This window comes from Lepidothrix coronata, unplaced genomic scaffold (genome assembly GCF_001604755.1).
Source record: "Lepidothrix coronata isolate B3197 unplaced genomic scaffold, Lepidothrix_coronata-1.0 Scaffold53, whole genome shotgun sequence".
Taxonomy (NCBI): Eukaryota; Metazoa; Chordata; class Aves; order Passeriformes; family Pipridae; genus Lepidothrix; species Lepidothrix coronata.
In genome coordinates, this window is record NW_016690233.1 from 3,788,010 (window position 1) to 3,794,607 (window position 6,598).

Sequence of the window (6,598 nt, forward strand, 5' to 3'; positions counted from 1 at the left end):
TGGACCAGGTGATTTCCAGAGACCCCATCCCTGCTCAGCCTCTCTGTGGTTCTGTGAACTACTCATGTATAATCTTACCTCAGCTTCTTTTGCTCCAGAGCTCCAGCATATAGTTTGGCCTTGTACAGCATGCATGAAATGTTGAAAAATAAGGAGCCAGTGGAAGAAATAAATTTTTTTTATAGAAAATCAGTAGGGTTAAACCAGCCAAGCACACTGAAAACAATGTATGAGAAGCAAGCATTTTTGTGTGGGAGTGCAGGTAAACTATAAAGGCGTCATCCCAAACATTTGCACATACACTATCTGTGTTTGATAATGCAGAGGTGCATTTAGATATAATACTACAATGCTATTATGTAAAGTTCAGTAATGAAAACTTCTTTTTTGAAACTGAAGTCTCCACAAAGAATGAGAAGATATGATTACATAAAGAGATGAACAAATCCTATAAAGCTTGATGTGGCATTCTAAAACGTGTAAGCACACACATTTCTTCATGAAAGGGAAAGCATACTCTGTACCCATGACAGTTTGCTTGTTCAAACACAAGGAAAACTTGCAAGTGATTTCAAGAAATTCTTAAACAAATAATCAATGAAGATTCTTACTATATTGCAATACAGAGTGATAGTAGAAGTGAAAATAATAAAAATCCTGAGCAAACCAACTCAGTGAATATTGCAAAATGTGAAAAGGGAAGCATCATCAATAAGAGCAATGCAACTACATCTAACACAAGAAAATATTAAAATGGAAAGTCTTTTATAGCCAGTGGGTCTTTAAACCCAAATGCTGAAACTGAAAGGTGAAAATCTGAGGGCAGCAAGAGCTTCAACTCAGAAATTGAAACTGAAAAGAGACAACCCAGAGGCAACATTCATGCAAACCCTGATGATCAGTCTGAAAGAATAGAGCCCGAGGGCAAAAAACGTTCAGACCCTAGCAGCAAATTTGAAAGGAGAGAGCTTTAGGGTAGGAATTGCTCAGGCCTTAACAATGAGCTGAGATGGACATATCTTCAGGACAGTGCCCACTCAGGAGACCTGGGACTGGAAAAGTAAGGAGTTCGTAGGGGACTCTGCATCCTAGAGCCTCTGATAATGAACCTCATTGAACCTCTCTTTTATTCTGGCCAATACCAAATACTGAATTTAAATGAATGCATTGCACTGCATACTTAAGGAGTAGAGTAAGAGAAAAAACAGGAGCTACAACACAGTTAGTCCAAAACGGAAGCTGCATCCTTCAGTGTGCAATTCCAAGCTATCACTTTATGCTAACAAAACCGACTGGTCAAAGAGCTTGCCTAATGTGAGGTATGTCTCTTCAAATGTCATTATCTTTTTTTCAGGGTATTCAAACTCTACAGCAAAACTTAACAAAAGTGACTTTCTCTGCACAGTACACAGGTCATATAACCGCATTTGCTTTATTTTGTCTTACTAGTATATATTATGTGGTGATCTGTGCTCAAAAATTTTAAGGAAAAAAATTAGATATTTTCCAGGGATATGGAAAGAGTTTTGTAAAGTTGTAGTTTTGCAACGGGAAAAACCTTACTTAGTAAATCTTCACAAATGCTCTCCCTTTCTAAAAAATAATGAAACCCATACATGAAGTTTTTCAGGATCATACAAGGACTGCCTAAGTTAGATACCTGGTATCCTGGTATGGGAAAGATACTTCTTTCCCATGGTGCAATCCTGACTCCCTAAATCAGAATCCTAAAATTCACACATAAGGCAGCTAAGTGAAAGGTCTCCAGAAGACAGATCAGAACCCCTAGAGTGGGCGACTGATCTGAAGACAGTTTGAGAAAAAATATTTTAGAGTTGTGCTCAGTGGAATTCCTCTATGTTCAGCCAATTAATATCTAATGTCATAAACACCCACTTGTAGCTACTGATAACCAAAGCATAAGGTCTAGAATAACCCTAAAGATCTGAAAAATGGAATGATATCTCCTTAAATGCATTCTTTCACTGCATATATCCTTCTATGACAAAGTGAAACAGGTTTCAATTTTTTGGGTGTTTTTTTCCTTTCTTTTTTAGAGAGTACCTTCAATTACAAACATGTCCATTTTTCAGAGGTCAAATGCAACTGTTTTTGAGCTATATAGGGCTTTGTCATGATATTTTGACCCTTTCAAAAATATGTCGAATGTGCTATTTCTTCAGAGGAAGTAATAAGCTTTCAAACCTTTATCTTTATTGCCATTATACTCAAACTATTTTAGATGTTAATTTGGAAATGGAATGACTTGTAGATTCTTCCCGTGACCACAGATTCTTTTTTCCTTTAATGAGGTAGTAGTTGATGCCTCTTAATGGGAATATCTGACTGTTCTGCTTCATGGCAATTCTTATATATTCAAGAATTATGGCAGTAATTGTGCTCTGTAGGAATATGTCCCACTACAGCTAGTGATATGGTTCTCAGATTTCCAATTTACGTGTTTTAAATTAATGGCTGTTTACTCTGCTGTATAATAAAAAGAGTAGTTATCACTGGAGTTAATTCATTACATAGTGCTTTATTTCTGAGATTCACAGTTTTTCCATGTACAGGACACAAAGTAAACAATTACAACAAGCATATATCTGTCAAGATATAAGGAAGCATTTAGATTACCTAAGCCATTTTTCTGCAAAGACACATCACTGTGTCAATTAAAAGACTTTAAAAGAATGTATTTGTCATCTGAAACTGATTAGAAAAAATGTCAGTTGAGAGAAACTGAGTAAAAGAGCTTTAAGCACCAACAATCTAATTGTTAATAGAATGTAGATTTCATTCATTACAAGCATTTATACCATTTGTTCAGTACTGCCTTCAGCACTTAAGGGAAAATAAGACTGATTTTGCCTGCTCTGTAACATAGCACTCAATAAATATCCTTGAACATACATTTCATCACTGCTGCTTCTTAGTATAGGAAAAATTTGAGCATCGTTATCCTTCAGAAAAGTCAAGATCTAGTTTTTGGTCTTTGGAGTCTTACCAGGTCAGTTGTAAGCAGAATAGCCATTGCAAATAACCTGCCAGAGGAAGAAAATCCATCTAGAAAGGGAACCATCATCTACCTGATGTTTTTTCCAGCATGCAGTGTTGCCTCAGATTTAAGGGGAGGGGGATAACAGAGACTGTGTAGAAACACTAAGATAAACATTTGAGACAGAAATGTCTCTTTAGAATTTGTCTCTTTAAGGATTCTGTATTACTGAACTCCTAGAAATATTTATCTGTTAAAGTAAATTTTGTTAAATATTTTAAGCATGATTATTTTCATATTTTTTGCGTAAGATATTTGATCATCTCTCTTTCTCTTCTTAAAGGTAAATAATGTATGTGTTATACAAATGGAACATTTTGAAAGGCAAATGGTACTGCAGTCTTAAAACTCTCAGTAACTAAAAAGGCACTGCTACATTATGGAAGTAATGAAAATAGATGATTATTATTTAACAAAGGAAAAGATGTTTCTGAGCATGAGCAACTTTCTGCTCTCATTAAAGAAGTTGATCTAATAAAAGACTTCAAAGCTTTAGTATTACTGTTTGAGAAATGTGATGTTTACTTCTTCAGTCAACAAAGCAAAATAATGAAAGAATACTCAAACACTTTACTGTGATGCACAGTATTTTCAAGATCCAGTAACTTGTTTCTCAGTTCAAAGTCTGAGAAAATGTAATTGAAATTGTTATTTATTAAGGCGTTTGAAGAAATAAGAGATGTTATAAAGTTGTAAAAATAATGTCCAGTGGTCAAGACTCTGCTAGATTAAACATCAATATGAAATTCTGAATCAACGAATCATGTTAGTGGAAGATTTACTCTGGATGATGACTCAGACAATGAATTAGGATTTTGGCCAAATATCAAACCCATAGTCATGATTCTGAAATTCATGTCTAGCTAAATACATATGATTACAATAGAAATTATATATATGAAACTTATTGCAGCATCTGGTCCCTTTTGCAGTTTAAGTCATCTCCCATTTAATCTCTGAACCATTATAAACAGTCTGACATCTCAGGAAGTACAAGTTGTAGCTGTGCATTGACTGTAAAATGCTTTGGGCAAAACGAAAGACTTGAAGAGAGTTATTCTGAACATTGCTTTACATGCATGATTTTATTATGCTCCTGAATTATAGATATAGCAGCTTATTCCTGTGTCATTCATAAGCCTACCATTGTAAACAAAAATAAAGGGTAGGTTTTTACGTATGTATGTATACGAAATCACTATGTGTATAAATATGTATACACACGCACACAAACCTGTACAGAACTTCTTCCTAAATACACCTTTTAAAAATCTAAATCTAAAATTTTAAATACAATGCTGATTTATTTCTATTGCATATGACAAGTAAATTGGGAGTCAAGATCTGTTATTTGAATACTTTAAGGTGATATTTTCTTTTCTTCATTTACATTTAAGTAACACATCCCTTGGTAGTTATTAATGAAAGCTAAAGAAAATATTTTTAAGGAAAAAAAATGTTTTCACTTCATTTTCATTTGAAATTTTTCATTTGCATTTTCTTTGCTTATGGGGGTATTTTCTCTGCAAATATCTCAGAACACATGATATTTCAGTTAGGAAGATTTACAGTGCTGAAGTATTCACTTGAAAATGTAAAGTACAAAATCAAATACAACAGGATAGAAAAAAAAAAAATAAACCAGTCATATTTTCATTTCAAATAGTGAATTCAACCCTTTAGAATCAACACAGAAATCCATGTAATAAAATCTCAAAAGAAGTACAGTGAACGACGTATTGAAAAAGGTTTACCACCTTAAACCAGAACATTCTCTCTTTTTGTGAAACACTTTTTTACTGCTGTTGAGAAAATTGATCTGTAAACAGAACACTGCACTGCCTTGACAAACAAAGCAACACTCAACATGAATTCATGAATAGAAAAGTGTTACTGCCAATGTTAAAAATGTAGCCCATGTTAATATTCAGCATTAATATTTTGAATTAAAGTCTGATTAACACATTGGGAGTGTTTCTACTGAGTTCAGTGAGCCCATGGTGTCCATCTTAGTGTGCATCTCACTAGGCTTGTCAGAGAAAGCAGGCAATGTGACTCTACCTGCATTTGAACATCACTAGCTCAGGCTCAGTAATGCAAACTTTCCTTAAGCTGTAGTCACTGGAGAGTTTAAAGATGGATAAGTATCATATCTGTTTCACAGAGACTAAGACTCAGAGGCTTTACAAATTCCCACAGGGACTGCCTTGCAGACTCAGTCTCTCCTTGGTCTGTGTAGTGTGCTCCTTCTGCCCTTGTGACCGTGTTTCCACTGTAACACTGGAAAATTAACAAATTAATCTGTAATTCAAAAAATTCTCTGAGGATAAAAGGAATGGCCACAGAATTCCTGAAAAGTATTTATTCTGACCTTAGAGAAAAGCATTTAAAGTGTTTTTCTTTGTCAGCAAAACCTCCTAGAAAATGAGGATAAATAGTGAAAAGACCTGTGTAATTGCTTTCCACAGATCATAGAATCACAGAATTGAGTAGGTTAGTAAGACTCAAGTCCAGCTGTTATGCCAGCACTTCTAAGTCCACCACTAAATTATGTTCCTGAGAACCACATCTGCACATCTCTTAAATACCTCCAGGGATTGTCACTCCACCACTTCCCTGGGCAGCCTGCTCAAGTGCTTGATAATCTTTTTGATGAAGAAATTTTTCCTAATAATCTAAAGCTCCTGTGGTGCAACTTGAGGCCATTTCCTCTTGTCCTACCACTTGTTACCTGGGAGAAGAGGCCGACTCCCATCCGGCTACAATCTTGTATTTGTGCTTAATTAGACGCTGTTGCTTTTTGGTCTGTGTTTGGCCAAGCCAACTGCAAGAGTATGTTCTTTTCCTGACAACTTATGTGAAAACAAGCACTGATAAATGAGAACTTCGTCCTTGAAGGAAGCATCTTGTATAAACTGAAATTAATTGAGGCCTGACTAATTGGGGCCCATGGCCCTCCAAGGACATTTGAAGGCGAAAGTGAAGAGGAGGATGATGAAGTAAGCCCCCAGACTCATTAAGAAAAGACCCTTGATGTGTAGGAAGCAGGTGTGGGGAAATTCCAGTGTATCCACACATGCACAGCAGGGACACACCACTTACATAACGAGGAGAAGGACCGAAGGCCTCTAACTCGGTGGTGCTGGCCACACATGCCCAAGTAGATGTCATAGGTTAATTGTATAAAAAGCGGATAGCTCTTGCTGGGAGCGGATTCAAGCTTCACATGGAAGACAATGTTACCTCCACAGGGACGCCTGCTATCATGTGAGGCTGCCGATGCTCTGAGGATGCAGCTTCTGCTATGGGGAATTCTAAGCATTCTGGGGTCGGTATACGTAAGTAATGCCTGAGTGAGTGGGGGGGTTGTCTTGGAGACTTGTTTCCATTCTCTTTCCTGTCTCTCAGTTTCTTATTTTTATTGCTACTTCTTGGTAACAAATGTTGTTTTGTTGAACTTCCAAGGGTCTACTGGTTTAAGTTCAGCAAGCTCCCTGCTACAAACCTCCTTTCAAGTAGTTGTAGAGAGAGGCAATTTCT